The 16,558-nt window shown below is 38.3% G+C and overlaps 1 long non-coding RNA gene across 1 annotated transcript; it reads right to left on the reverse strand.

Moving 5' to 3' along the window:
• Window positions 1-629: 629 nt before the first annotated feature.
• LOC144000444 (uncharacterized) lies at window positions 630-16,558 on the reverse strand. Its single transcript, XR_013278237.1, has 2 exons — window positions 16,385-16,558; window positions 630-1,458 (listed from the first exon to the last, which is right to left on the reverse strand). It is a non-coding gene; the product is annotated as an uncharacterized LOC144000444 (long non-coding RNA).

The raw sequence follows: 16,558 nt of genomic DNA on the forward strand, positions 1-16,558 counted from the left end.
CCAAGTCCAAGTCTCCAAGTCCGATCTTCTCGAGCAGTGTTATTCAATTCCAATGACAGCCCATCAGCAAGATTTGGAGAAGCCAGATAACAATCTACACCTGCGTTGGAACAGGGAGACTTAAAGAATAGACTGGATAGGATGCCAACAATTTCACTGATTTTATTTTAAAGTTATTTACAAATATTTTTGTCCATCATCTTTGACAGTGAACTATAGTGACAGGCAGAACCATTGTGGCTTTGTTGAGTATATCAGGTTTGATTTTAATTAAAAGGCCCACATCTCTGTGCTTTGGCTCAATGAAGTTTCTGAAGCAATCAGGTTTTTTTCTGCACTTTGTCTAACACAAACAAACAGCACATCTATTTTAACTCCTGAGACAATTACACCTAAGCGTGTGCGTGCGCGTGGGTGGGGGTTAGCCTGAACATGACCTACAGTATTATGTGTGCATGTCCTCTCTTCAGTTTCCACAGTGACCCATCAGGATGTGTGGTTACGGATCACTGTCCTTTTCAATTAATGTGGACCACCAACATCCTGTCTATTTCTGCATAGACCAACAGAACATGATCCAATCATTACAGTAAACTTAAAATAAAAATAAAAATGATAGACTGCACCCATTGGGTCTTTTTTTGTGTGTATTTTATTCAACACATTGTTTCTAAAATACAATGCAACATGCACATGTTGAACTTTACTCACCCGGATTAAAACAAAGCAGTTACATGAAATGAACAACAGAAGGATACTGTGTCATTACACACACCAGCTGGAGATAACTATATCTCAAAAATGTTGCCCACAAATATCATATTGCCTTACAGAAGCACTTTCTAGATTCCTCCATACTGCCACATCAGAAAATGATTGTAAAATTCCGTTATGTCATATCATGTCATTATAAATCCCACTAATCCCATGTGAATAATACATATGTATAGATTAAAAATACCTATGAAAATAATTTAGATCACCAAAAGTAATAAATTAATACTCTTGGTGCTAGTAATCTATTTCACATTAACAGCGAAAGGCACTATTGTTAGTATTCCTGTGCTGGAGACTTGCAAAGAAGGATGTTGGATCCTCTCCTCAGACACAATAAAGGATTTAGGCTGAAAGGTCTGTAGCAGTAAGAGAGTGAGCGCAACAGCAGTCCCGCTAGTCTACTTAAAGCTATAGTACAAGATGCCCTAAGTTACATGAATAGATCAGATAACGTAATGCTCTACGGAATCCACTTTATGCTTGCTGGGTCATGAGGTTTCACGGTTGTCTAAAATGCATACAAATTCGACTCAGTCTTGTATGCTGTAGTTTAGATTTTTTAATTACTGGTACTATAAGAACCGTATTGTGAGTAGTGGGCATTTGTGAGATGATTTGTGACGACAAGCTGCTGCTATGTGGTCTTCCCATTCTCGTCTTGCTCTGCTTGGAAAGGATAACCTGTGGAGTAGACAAAAAAAAAAAAAAAGTCATCAAATCTGAACAACCTTTCCAATCATTTTGTTTACTACATTGCAGTCAAATTTGTTAACACATCTGAACTGGGTTTGCTGATGCGCTCTGGAAACATATCAATATGGAATAGCAAACATTTTGAATAATATTTCACCTGCTACTAAACATAATTCTGCCAGCTATATTTATTAGCATTTATTGAGTGACATGCACACACACCCCAACCACAACATTACTCAAGATGAAAACAAATCTACAGCAGTGGTGTAGTAGTAGTAGGATGTTGTGTAGTAAACCATGAATAAAAACAGAATACAATGATTTGGAAATCATTTTCAACTGATAGACGATTGAATACACTGCAGAGGCAATAAATATCTTGTTATTGTTGAAACTAATGAATGATTTTGTTCTTGTTTTCCCTGTTGCCCCGGGTTTTCACTGGATGCTGTTGCGGTGCGGTTGCGGTGCGGTGCGTCTTGACTGCGTGCTCCGGACGGGTCAATTTTTTTGTCAATCCACACCGGCTCCGCACAGCTGCGGTCCGGCAGCTCCGTCGCCGCCCACTTCCCAACGTGTCTCGCGGGACCGCGCGCGCGCGATCATGTGGCATTTCACAACGAGAGGTGGACTTCTTTTGATTTAACATTTTCTTCTTCTTCTGCTATGAGATAACATGCAGCATCCTTTTTTTGGTTGTCCTTGTAAAGTATATTAATAACGAGAGTCGGGTCAGTGCGGGTCCACTCTTTATTTCTGTCTTCCGCGTCCGGCTGCCGCTCAGTACGGCAAGCGAGACGGGCACAACAAGCAATCGCGAACATCAAACTCACAATACATTACAGTCCTTATAAAAAGGATGTGCCGTGTCATATATTATTTTGTGGTTTTCCACCTCCAATATAAACCTCTCCTCGTCCATGTTCGCTGGTGTCTAAACCGTGAATGAGCACATGGCCCGGCGACGCCCACGTCACGTTTTGCTGAAAAACTTGCGAAATAGGAGCTGGCGAGTGTTTTATTCTGAAAGCTAACCGGAAATTTATTGTGAAACTGCCTCGGTCTTCCTGTCCCGCTCGATGTGTTTTGTGCTAGCTTGCCATTTGCCGGAGGCCGACCGCTGCGGCGTCCGGCAAAAATAGAAAATAGGCTATCCTTGCGGAAGGCTTGCGGCACGCCGCAGGCCTTCCGCAGTCGACACGCAACGCACCCGCAAGCGGTGTAAACTGCACCATTCGAATGAATGGAATCTAATTGCTTGCGTCGCCGGACCGCACCGCAACCGCACCGCAACCGCATCCAGTGAAAACCCGGGGTAACACACCTTACAAAAATACTGGGACAGGGGCAACAAAGGACGGATAAAGTATAACAAACAAACAAACAAACAAACAAACAAACAAACAAACAAACAAACAAACAAACAAACAAACAAAAACCCTGTTTGGAATATTCAGCAGGTGAGGGGGTGAATTGGAAACAGGTGAGTGTCATAATTGAAAAGGCTCAATTGCTCAATATAAGGTAGTTAGAGATTTAATCATCTATGATCAGGGTTATTTATAGTTTTGGAATTTTTCATTTTAGTTAGTTTTTATATTGTTTTGATTTTTTTTTTCAATTTAGTTAGCTTTAATTAGTTTTCAGGGTGGTTTTGTTAATTTTTTATTAGTTTTAGTTATTTAATAAATGCTAAGTTTTAATTTAGTTTTAGTCTTAGTTTTAGTTTTAGTTTTTTTTTTTTTTTTTTTTTTTTTTTTTTTTTTAATGTGTATTACTTGTGCGCAATATTCAAAAAACACCATGAGAGCGACGTCATCTGAAAGTGCTTTACTATTGGCTGCTGCTAGATGACATCGCTTCTGTGTGACACACTTTCAAACGTCCTTATTCCGGTTAATATCAAAATAAATCTACTTAAAATTACATTGAAAATCATCGTCAAAGGCTCATGCATTAAATTAATTACCAAACGAAAATGAAGGACATTTGTGCTGTAATTATAGTTAGTTTTAGTTAGTTTTGTAAAAATAAAATGTAGTTTCAGTTAGTTTTCGTTTTATAAACATTGTTGTTTTATTTAATTTCGTTAATAAAATTATCTTTTGAATTTTTGCTTTAGTTTTTTTTTTTTTGGTTTATTTTTAGTTAACTAAAATAACCTTGGCTATTATCCATAATGTCATCAAACGATTCTGAGAAGCAGGAGAAATTATTGCATAAGTGTCAAGGCCAAAACCAACTTACCAATAAAGAAAAACAACATTGAATGCTCATGACCTCCGACCCTTCAGGCGGGACTGCATTTAAAAACCAGAATCGCTGTGCAAAGGATCTTGCCATGTAGCCAAACCACTGACAGTCAACTAGTCCAAATTATTTTTGGAAATCATGGACGTTGTGTCATCTAAGCCAAAGAGGAAAAGGAAGATCAGGACTGTTTTCAGTACAAAGTTCATAAACCAGCTTCTATGATGTTTATGGGGGTGTGTTAGTGTTCATGGCGTGGATAACCTACACATCTGTGAAGACACCATTAATGCTGTTGTTTTGGAGCGGCATTTGCTGCACAATTCCAAGCCTCATACATGATGTTTGAGCTAATGAGGCACAGTACAAAAGATGTACTGTATTAATACATCAGCCTTTAAACATTTTAATTTTAGTACTTGAAAAGCAATGAGGTCTGTGTCAAATGCTTAAGGTAAAAAAAAAATTAAAAAATCTGTACAATAATATGTTCTATGTGCCCCCACTAGTCTAAATACGGCATTCTGAATTCTGATTACAAGTAATATTTGTGTTTGCAGAATATTAATAAAATATTAATTTATTAAAATATTAAAATCTATAAAATCTACTTTTATCCATATTAGGAGGCGGCCATTTTGTCACTTGTTGTCAACTGAAAATGACATCACAGCTGCACAGGACTCGGGTTATGGCCAAACACGGCTCACCTGTTTCCTGAGTTTGGTCATGTGACGTTCGCAAGATGAGCCGTCATTGGGCGTTGCCTAATTCCTGAGCAACTGTGATGTCATTTGCAGTTAACAGCGAGTGCTGAAATGGCCGCTCCCCGAGATTGATAAAAACGTTTGGATTTTGCTGCTTCCACATATTCCACAAATATGACGTGTTTAGACAAGTGGGGCTGCATAGAACATATTATAAATAAAACTTTAGGATAGACTTCCTTTTTAAGTTTTAGACCCAGATCCCATTGCCTTAAAACAAAAAGTTAAATGTTTAAAGGCAGATTTATCAATACAATTTTGTACTGTTGATCATTAGATTGTACTCCACTACTAGTATGTCACATGACAAGCTGCAGTTATGGGAAGACCATTGAGCAATTATTTGATACACTACTAGGACGCCAAAATGTCCATGTAGTACTAGTACAGTCTTTGTCCTCCCTTGTAAGACAATTCAGCATAGCAGTAAAAACAAATAGGACATAAGAGAAAATAAATGCTCAAACGACTCATTTTGACCTAACATTACAAAGTAGAGCTCTGGAGTAGTTAAACGATTCACATCGATTCACATAGTGCAAATCTTTTCTAAGATAAATAAATAAATAAATAAATAAATAAATAAATAAATAAATAGTATGTTTCTATTTGTTGAGCAAACTTTAGAATGCAGCATTTTCTGTAATCAACTAGACTAAGTGCAATTTCTGGAGAAATTGCGTGGGAATGCTGAAAGCTGAATGCTACGATTTGAATGAATGTGGAATGCTTATGAAGTAAATCGAGAGATAAATTATGAAATTATGACCTCCTGGTTACTGGACAATGCACTTTACCAACTGTGCCACAGAGCAGTGTAAGACACCTGGCAATGATGATAAATTATATCTCAACCAATCCAACTTTATTTATATAGCACCTGTCATACATTCAAAATGCAACTCAAAATGCTGAACATCCATAACACAATAAAAAGAAAAAGGCACCCCACCCCACACCCCACATCCCCATGATCGTACCCACAGACACACCCAAAACCACAACATGGTGGGGCACAGAAGTACCCTGCAAGGAAAGGCACCCAGGAGGAGTTCGTCCACAGTGAGAGGGATGAAGACCATCTATCTATCTATGGAAGTGGGCGTGGAAAGTGATACTTAGAAAAAGTTCAGTGTCTGTCCTATTGAAAATGAATGGCGAAAAGTTATTACAAGTTAAATTGTGCAAATACTGTAAGTAATGTGGAATCAGACGATATATATCCGGGAGGTGTGAATTTTTTAAGCTAGTTGAAATTTGAACAGGGTAAATTGGAAGTATTATTTGGGAGTTGTTATGCAACAAAAAAGTGTAAAGAATAAAAATCACAATAACATGCTTCAGCATTCCCACAATTAAACAAACAATTGATTAAGGCTCATCATTAAATCAACATCCCACACTAGCAGACTTCCCCATGGAGTTTCTCCTCCATACATGACCCACCAATCGACTTGAATCCAACATCCCAACCCTCAATCCGTCCTTCCTTCCTCTTCTGTTTGCTTCTCCCCCCCAAACTCGTCCACGTCTCAGTGCAACATATTCCGTGTTTCCTTCCCCCAGTATGAAAAGTTGACCCTGTGGCTGGTATCGCCTGGTACTGGGACTGCCTACCCACATGAATAGCTTCGGGCACGCATGGTGTGTGTACGTGTGCGTGCGTGTATTTGTGTGTTGGGTCACGACGTGGGGATTAGGCGTGTGTGAGCGATTGAGGGTGACAGCAGTCCTAGCATTAGGGGCCCTGTGGCAGATTTCGAAGGCCTGTTTTAGACACACTAAGCTGGATTTGCCCGCAGCAGTGTGTCAGCAGTGATGCGGCCTGCCGGGACCTCCTACGGAACACACATGCGGAAAAGGGCACACACGTAAGGTAGCCCTTTGTCACTTGTGACCTCAGTTATTTCTGAGTTGTGACTACGTTCATCCAAACTCTGTTTTTCCATCATCCATTTTTTTCTACGGTTACCCAAAACCATACATTTTTGCTTAATTGAAGATTCTAAATCAGGGTTCCCCAATTCCGGTCCCCGAGGAACCGAGTCCTGCATGTTTTAGATGTTTCCACCCACTGGTGCACCTGATTCATACAACCATCTCATCAGCATGCCTGATAACAATCCTGAACTTTAGCATCAGGTGTTCTGGTAGGCGGAAACATCTAATAACTGCAGGACTCCGGAACTCGAGGACCGGAATTGGAGAACTCCATTTTAAATTGTCCATTGTTGGGACTAACCGATTGTCTGTTTATATGTGTCCAATGGCTGACTGATGACACCTTCCACAAATGAATGTTAGCTGGCTCCAGCTCACCTGCAACCATAATGCACACAATTTGTATAGAAAATAGAATGATGGATGGCAGAACATGTCAAAAACTATTAATGCTCTCTTTTATGCTAGAAGTTACCAGGAATGATTTGCAACCGAAGTTTAAATTGCAGGAAGTAGAATTGAAATTCAAAGAAATTCATGATGCAAAATTACATTGAATTTCAGAATGAAACATTACTGTATTTAAGCTTATTTAATACGTGAATTTCTCACATATAATATATATATGTATATATATAAATAAATAAATATATATATATATATATGTATATATATATATATATATATATATATATATATATATATATATATATATATATATATATATATATATATATATATATATATATATATATATATTATTGCAAGAACATTATGTGTACAATACTTAACTAATTAATTCCCAGCCATTTTCATTGAAGGGACCCCCTTCACTCCAGGCTGTTTTATTGGATTTTGACTGATTTTGCAAGGCCCACAGAATTTTGTGTTCTATTGCTATAAAACATGGAACCTAGCAAAAACAAAAAACAAAAAAAACAACCAAAAAACAGTCTCTTCTTTCATCAAGAAAAATCTGTTTCCTGTTTGCAGCATTAGCATTAGAATATAGCTAAGTTTCATCATTATTCACAAATCTGCTTCGGATTGTGGGGAAAATAGCTTGTTTTCATCATGCCCCTGGTTGATCTTGTATACTCTTCTGCTACCTGGTGGCCGTTTTTGTAATTACTACCATTTTTTTTCCCCACCCGTTCTCTGCAGTTGAGAGGCTGCATCAAAGCCTTCTGTATGTTCTAGCATAAAAAAAAAATGTATAAGTACATCTTTGGGACACTTAAAATATTTAAATAGAATGCATTTGTACGTTTTTGGGAGCAAATTAGTTAATTACAGTAAACAGTAAATTGTAGTATTTTTTTATTATCATTAAAAGTCTACACAGACAAAACATAAAATTAAAACTATAACAACTTTGAAATTGTTTGAGACAGGATGATGTTATAACAGCACTTCTATTCCCAGAATACTTTTCTTTATCCCAATCTTTAAAACATTTTGGACATTTCGTTTGTCTTATTCTCACTGATGAGAATGAGTTCCTCTAAATTGCATTGAATTCAATTCCACTTCCTGTAATTCAAATTCAATTCAACATCCTATGAGGTGGAATCAATTCAAATTCAAATTTATCCATCGAATTGAATTGAATTCTGAAATGTGGCACAGCCCTGGTTAGGACATTAATTTTCAAAATATTCAGAAATCTTTACCATTTTTATTGTTTAAAAAAAGAAGAAGAAAAAGAATTTATCAAATCAACATTTTATATATGAGGTTAATCATGTTTATGAGACCCGCGTCCAATTAATCGCGTTTTTATCTTCTGTTTCTACATTTATGCAAAGCTTGTAACATATTTACTTGAGTAAAATCTTGGAATGAATGAAAAGTCAATGGACGATAATAGTAAATATAAATATAAATAGTATAATATAATAAATATAAATAATAAATAAATAATATAAAACATATAAATAATATAAATAATAAATTTAAAAAATAATAAATAAATAATATAAAATAGTATAAATATAAATAGTAAAAATAGAAAGGAATATTTAGACTCAACGACGTTTTAATAGCCTGTTGAACCAAAACGATCAAAACAGACTCAGCTTTACAGGTGAACCTTTGTTCTCACAGCAACAATTCTCAAAATTTCTGACTTCCAAGTTTAGTTTTGCCCACAGCAGCACAATTCCGGAGGTTTGATTTGCGAAACGGAACTTGAGCAGGGGTATTTTGATGATATGCCAAATACGTACAACTAATAATTGGAATTTGACTTTGTGAAGAATGCACTTGACATTTCTCCAAGAAGCATCAAGTAAGTCAAACTGAAAGTAAAACAATAGTCAGTGTTTGTAAATAAAACAGCAAGTCCTCCAACAAAACGACCATTCTGGTCGTTTTACCGTGCACCACAAATACGGCCAAGTGTTAGGTGTTGTTGTTTAGCGACCTCTATCGGCCACGTTAAATTCAAAAGTGAGACTCGAACCCGGATCTTCTCTGCAAAAGACAAACATCTAGTTTACTGAGCTAATCACCTAGTAACAACCTCTGTGTTCGTTTTTAGTGTTGACATGTATGTCAATTTGCCGCCAGCCGGGGTTAGGATGAGGCTTTCAGTTGTATTAAAATGAATTAGGGTAACTGAGTTATTTTTTTTGAAAAGCTTAGAATTTAAATTATTAAAAATTAAAAATGACAGCCCTACTTTGTGTGCGTGTATTTTTGCACCTTTTAGTGCGTGTGGCGTGTGAGTGCCTGCGTTCAGATCTTTCTTACAGCCCGTCCATTGTCAAGCGATTGTGAGTGTTGAGCAAGACCCCGACCCACCGGCGGGTACTAATCAGACGCATTCCTCGGGATTAAACGGCCAATTAACGATAAGAGAGCCATTGTTGCCTTGTCTCCTTTTGCGTCACAGTTAAAGGGTTTTGTGAGTTTGGCCTACGTGTTGCACTGTTTGACGCTCTGTGTACGTGTGGAGAGGAATGTGGAAGGTGCTTTTCATAAAATACTGCAATTATTACAAGAACATTTTTATGTATTTTAATTTGTGTTTAATTTAATAAGCACAACATTTCCGTGCTTATGTGAATGAAAATGACTCGCACACTCGCGTATTGAACTACCAAAAAAAATGTTTCAAGTCAGCAAATGCGTGTCACGGAGTTCTTAGTAATCCGGCAGGCACCAGTGGCGAGTTCACTGGCCCTTTTATGCATCGTCATGCAAATAATAAGGAACATTGTTCATAATGTATTGTGTTTGCATGCGTGTGGCACTTTGTCTGTCATGTGTCTATGCAGCGTGTGCGTGTGTGCAGTTTGGGTATATGCATCAGTGTGGCACGTGTCGGAGTGAGGCTGGGGATTAGTGAAGCTCAAGGCCTGTTGCTCCACTTCCATGATTACTACTGCTGTCTACTGCCATATGGGATGATGGGGGGGGGGGGGGGGGGGGGGGGGGATGCAGGTGGAGGTGCATGTGTATGCTACAGGGCACCATTTAAACTCAAAGCACCCAGATATCGCATATGTTAGATTGCAGCCACACCAGCAATTAAATACAAGCCAATGTGAGTGTGTGTGCATTTATGTTTATGTCTTAGTAATATAGCACACAATTTATGTTTTAATGCTGTAAACTGCAAATACAGTATATGACGGAATGTACATCTTTGACCTAATTTTCAATATAATATATAATTAACTCATTCGCTCCCAGCCATTTTCACAGAAGCTATCCCATTCGCTGCCGGCTGTTTTACTGTTTGACTGATTTTGCAAGGCCCACAGAATATTGTGCTCTAAAATGGAACCTATCAAAAGAAAGATTAAAGTCTCTTCTTTCATCAGGGAAAAAAAGTATATTTTATCTGTTTCCGTTTTGCAGCAATTAAATTTAGAATATAGCTAAGTTTAATCAATTTTCACAACTCTATTTAGAATTGTGAGTAATTGAGCTTTTTCTCAACATGGCCCTGGTTGATATCCTTTGCTCTGCTGCCACCTGCTGGCCGTTTGTGTAATAACTACCATTTCTGCAAGCGTTCTTTGCAGTTGAGAGGCTGCATCAAAGCCTTCTGTATGCTCTAGCATAAAAACAAAAACAAAACGAAAAAAAAAAAACGAAAAATACATCTTTGGGACACTTAAAACATTAAAAAATAAATAGCTGTCTGACCTTGTCAATAAAAACAGAGCACTATCCTGAAAGTACTGTCAATTTTAGATTGTATTATTATTCACACAATTTTAACATTAATAGTGTTTTAGTTGTTAGGTGCATATGATTCAAGTCAAGTCATCTTTATTTATATAGCGCTTTCAAACAGCCTTAGCTGTCAGATTCAGAATACTTTATTGATTCCTAAAAGGGCAATTCCCCCAGTCACAACCCATCTGAGTGGGAAGCCTAGTGGGTCACCGTTCAGCGTCCCTTATTTGTATGTATACAGTAAATTCTGTAGAGTAAATTTGGCTCTAAACTGAGTCTAGACAGATTAAAATATTCAGAATAAATTTTACTCAAAGTATTTTTTAATATGTACGAGAGAATCCCTCGACCCCCCCCCCCCCCCCACCCCCCCCCCCCCCCCCCCCCCCCCCCCCCCCCCCCCCCCCCCACCCCCCCCCCCCCCCCCCCCCAAAAAAAAAAAAAAAAAACTAAGAAAGAAACTATTGAGGATTTTTCACTCAAAAATTACGAGTAAAATTTACAAGGACAGATTTTGACGAAATTTGCTAGTAAAAAAAAAAAAAAAAAAAAAATGTTACACAAGGGTTGAGGAACGAACTCACAACCTTCCGCTTGGGAGACTGCCACTCTACCACCTGAGCTATGCCACTCCTACTGTTTACTTATATCCAAAAGGAGACCAAAAACATAATTTTTGGTCGGAGATTTTTTTTTTTTTTTCCAGAAGTTGTGGGTTTGTTGCTCAATGCTTGAGTGACTTTATTTATTTATATCTTACTCTCTTCCAAGTGTATATTTTACTCTGTTTAGAGTGGGAACAAATAGAGTACAATTTATATACAATTTACTGTGTAAGCATATATTTGTACCTAATACTGTGGCCAGTTAAAAAGATGGTCAATTACTCATCTTATCACATGTGTATGAGTATGAAGACATAACAGGTGGTGCTTGCTTAAGCCGCAGACTCTGGTCAGGAGGGGGCTAAATGATGTTCTCACACGCACCGCACACACGCACGCACGCACACACAGATTGACCCCAGGATTAGAGGTCTGTCTACCCCCAGCAGGCAGCGGGACACGCACATGCACGCAACAGGAGGGCTGCTGTCTGTGAAATTGATCAAAATGCTGCGTTCACATAATGTGAAAATCCCAAGCATGTTAGACGGACAAGTGTGTTTGTGTGCAGACAAACACCCACTGTACCTGCTTGGGATGAATATTCATTGCAAAAAAAAAAAAAAACATTTGACAAACACGTCTACGAATGTATTCTGCCCTTACTACATCCCTGCTCTAGCTAGACAGATACTTCAGATAACCTTCAGACAGATAACCTTCAATGAAACACCAGTTGAGGAATCTTGCAACTTTATTCACCAAGATGACTCAAGAAGGTGTCAAACTGTAACAACAACCACAAAAACACTTACATGCTGTTGTGGAATAAACTAAAATAAAATGTTGTGACCATTTGTGCTCTGTAAGATAAACAATACACTAAGCAAGCCTGTTAACGTTCACTACTAACGCGCTAATTGTTAGCTCGATGCTAATCGTGAGTAAATGTTTCTAGCATCTCTTTAAAACAAACCAATAACAATAACAACTCCTCAATGGCTCTACATGTCACACAGAACATCAACAGAATTAGTGAACTAATAAATTAACTCCTACAGACCCTTCCAGCTGATGTCACTGCTTAGCTTCCGCTGCGTCTCACAGAGGGCAAACATCCCATAACAAATGAATGTACAGAGCTTGGTTTTCGGCGAGCGTTTTCGTTAAAAGGTGGGAAATATGTCAAGTGTCACAAAAAACGTCCCGAGTAGGACAATACACGACTGTGATTCATTGAAACCAGCTGTTTGGAGCCACTGGCTACAAAAAAAATTTGTTTGTTGGAAGGCAAAGTGGAAGCGGATGCTTAAGGTATGTTGTTGTTGCTTGAAACAGTACGTCGATCACTACTTTCATGGTGTAAATTGTCATGCATAAAATCGTTTGTGTCCGGATATACAAATTAATATGAGTTCAAATGTTAATTGTGATAATCATGTTAAATCGTTAACTTGTTGTTCAAAATTACTTGAATTAGGGGTGGGAGAAAAAAAAAAATCGATATCGCAATATATCGTTGTGCTCTCTGTTGCAATAAATTATCGATACACTGACGGTAGATATTGATGTAATATGTCCAGTTGTGCAGTGTCATGTTCTAAATGTTTATGCACTTTAATTTGTTTCACCTTACAATGTTTACAGTTAAAAGGCTCAGAGGCAGAAAGGCACTATGCAGAACTTTGTATATTGTACAAGTTTTGGTATTGAATAAATGCATAATTAGACATTTTCCTTTTTATGGGCATTTGTTGGCTTTGTCAGCCACATATTGTGATATGTTGCTAAATTTCTTTTGACAATATATAAAAAAAATCGTAGATATCGTGTATCGTGATATTATTGATATCGTAAGCCAAATATCGTCACAGTATTGAATCGTGGTTTACCCATATTGTCCCACCCCTAACTTGAATACTTATGCAAAAAAGTATCAATGATTGTTTCAGTAAAGATAATATGGCACATTCATCACGTCTGCCTCAAATTTACAATCAGAGGTTAATGTTATGACCCACTGTATATGAAAAAGAGAAAAACTATCTGATGTAAAATGATCTGAGCATATCCTAGTACTTTTTGTAGGTGCAAGGCAGTTGCGTTGTAGATTCGCACCACCGTGTTCGTCTTTCACTCCTCACTGTCTTCCGCCTGGTTTAGCCGAAAAAACTATCTCATCTCTCTTTGAGCCATTAGAGCGTCCGTAGGCCATGCACAAGTTCACCATAGCATCAGTCTCTGATTTATTAACTGATTTTCTAGGTCACGCAGATTGTTTTCTAATTAACTCGCATTGACGCCTTCCCCCGCAAGGGGCGCACTTAAACGTGACGTCACACTGGAATGGTCTATACAACCATTTAGTCACCTACATTATGCAATCTGTATGTACTGGTTATGTTGTCCAGTCCACTCATCTTTATAAGCAATCCAAGCCTTAGATTATGCTTCACTTGGACCCACTAATCCTTCTATATAGACTCGCGTACATGCTTCTCAACAGCATTTATCCTATGGAATGCAAAACACACGCATATAAACATGCTCACATTGAACTTTTGTTTGTTGACACATACAAGAGAGACATGATAGACTTTGTGCCACATGTTCCGTCCTGAAGCAGACTAATAACTTTACTGCAAAGCAAACAATCAAATCACAGTCTCATGCCTGTAATGAAAAGTTTCGAACTCAAACACTCAAAGGCCGCAGACATAATATCGAAAACGCAAGTCGTCAACGTGTTGCATTGTTGAAAACAACAGCATAGAAACGCCACTGATGCCCCTCCCATAAGCCCCCTTCCTCATCCCTCTCTCTTATTTCAGCCATGTTTGATCATCCTCGCACCCCTCCTTCCCACCACATCTCTTCTTGACCCCCAGTTTCTCACAGTTACAATTGCAACTTTCATATCTCCACAACTGCTCACCAGTGTCACCGTCTCTCTCACTCACACACAGTCTGGCCTTGCACGGCCCTCCCCTCTCTCCATCACAAACTACCACAGCAGTTACCTTATCAAAAGTGATGGATCCGGCCAAAAAAAAAGTGCACGTCCCGCTCTGTGTGGCTGCATGTGCAGCCAGTGCTCCATTCTCTCCATCCACCCTTCCTCTGTCAATCTGGCCACAAACCCCTCTTTCCTCCCTTTATCCCGAGGTAAGATACTTACTTTTCAGATAAAGCATATTATGATAAATCGGCTGAACTCTGTGCATGTGTGTGTGTGTTTATGTGTGGGTGTGTGACAGTCTCTCACACACACACACACACCCCATAATCACACAGTGGATACACAGACATACAAATATGTGTGTATCGAACATCATGATGTCAGAAGTAACAGCTGGGAAAGTGTTTGAAAGGTTTGTATACGAGATTTGCTCCTTTGCTATTTGGCTTCACTGACTAGAATGAAACCCATAAATGAAGCTTTATTAACCTCCCTTACACATTACATTATGGCATCAGAGAAAAATATTCAAAAATAAGCTTGCAGTTGCAATTCTCTCTCTTCAATTTGCTGAGAAAGATGTAGTTCACTGAAGGCCACATTGTTTCCCGCCTTCTAATGAAATTGCATGAGAGAAATATGGGGAAATGTGGTCCAACAAAGTGGAACGGACGATGAGGTCAACCAGGGGAATAAAAGAGTTTGGAGAAAATGAAAAGTAAATGAAAATACAATGGCTTGCATGCTCGCCTCTGCAGGGACGTGTATGCGTGCTTGTATGAAAATGGGATGTTTATGAAATACTCAGTGTGTGTGTGGGTGCGCGAGTGCGTGTGTGTAAGTATAGATTAGATGTACTAAGCCTCTTATGTGGTGGCCGTCCTTAATTTGTTTGCACTCCGGGTCCTAGTGCGTCTAAACTACTCACAAAGTCAGACATTGGACAGAGGAAATTGCAACACCAACGGCTTCACCATGTGATCAGAACTTGCTTCATTCAATATTAAAAGTTATATGAATGTTTGAACCACGTTTTTTTCTCAGACTGATACCGATACTCAACTCTTGAGTAGTCAACAGTACTGATACCAAATACCGATACCACTACTACATAAAATTCCCCCCTAAATGACATATAATTTTACCAATATAAAATTATTTAAAATAAATACATAAATGAAATTAATGGCAATTTTCTATTCCTCTAATTTCACAATTTTAGTTGGAGGCAAGCAATTTGGCACATCAAAACGACCTATGATGTTGATGCGGTCATAATTGGAGAATTTGTTGTCTATAGTTCATAAAACAAGCCACAAGTACTGAGTACCTTGGTATCCGCACCAATACCAATACCAGGTCTTGGTGCATCCCTTATCTCAGCTGGCTCTGGGCAGTAGGCAGGGTACACCCTGAACTGGTTGTCAGCCAATCGCATAATAATAATAATAATAATAATAATAATAATAATAATAATAATAATAATAATGATAATAATGATAATGATAATGATAATAATGATAATGATAATGATAATAATAATAATAATAATAAGAAGAAGAAGAAGAAGAAGAATTGGCTGGCAACCAGTTCAGGGTGTACCCAGCCTACTGCCGAAGCCAGCTGGGATAGGCTCCAGCACCCCTCGCGACCCTTGTGAGGAGCAAGCGGTTAAGAAAATGGATGGATGGATAATAATAATAATAATAATAATAATAATAATAATAATAACGTAACATCTGATAAAAAATACTGGATTAATAAAGTCTAAAGTGTAAATTGTATTATAATAAATGTACATCGTTCTTTTTTTTTCTTCTTTTTTTTTTGTAGCCTATCATTCACGTTGACAGAAAGACAATATGTAGGCTACATTTTCTATAATGAAGCCATAAATTATTTTTGCAAAACTAAGCTGAGCTGTTACGTGGTAAAGCGCGTGCACGCCTCGTGTGCGCACAGAAGCGTCAGCCTCTCAGGGGCTCTTATAGTTGTTGTTGTTGTTGTTTTTCTGTTCAGTCTTTGTTTCTTTTACTCGTCGGCCTGTTAGTTTAGTTCAACAACAACAACAACAAATTGGAGGATAGCCTATTGGGAAAAACAAAAGCGCGCACCACGAAGCAGCCCACACGCGCACGCGCACATCACCCACCCACCCACACGCGTCGTCACAGGCCCCATATACGAAACACACTCACCTCATTGAGCAGGTGAAGATTTTTCACGATTTGGAAACATTGAAACACGCCGGTGAAATTCTGCCCGCGGCTCTGTGTGTGTCTTTATATCTCCGCTTTGGCTTTACACGGCTAGATAAACCCCTTATACACTTTGGGCCGCAGCTCATGGGCTTGTCTTTCATGTCTATGTGT

Source organism: Festucalex cinctus, chromosome 13 (genome assembly GCF_051991245.1).
Source record: "Festucalex cinctus isolate MCC-2025b chromosome 13, RoL_Fcin_1.0, whole genome shotgun sequence".
In the NCBI taxonomy this organism is placed as follows: Eukaryota; Metazoa; Chordata; class Actinopteri; order Syngnathiformes; family Syngnathidae; genus Festucalex; species Festucalex cinctus.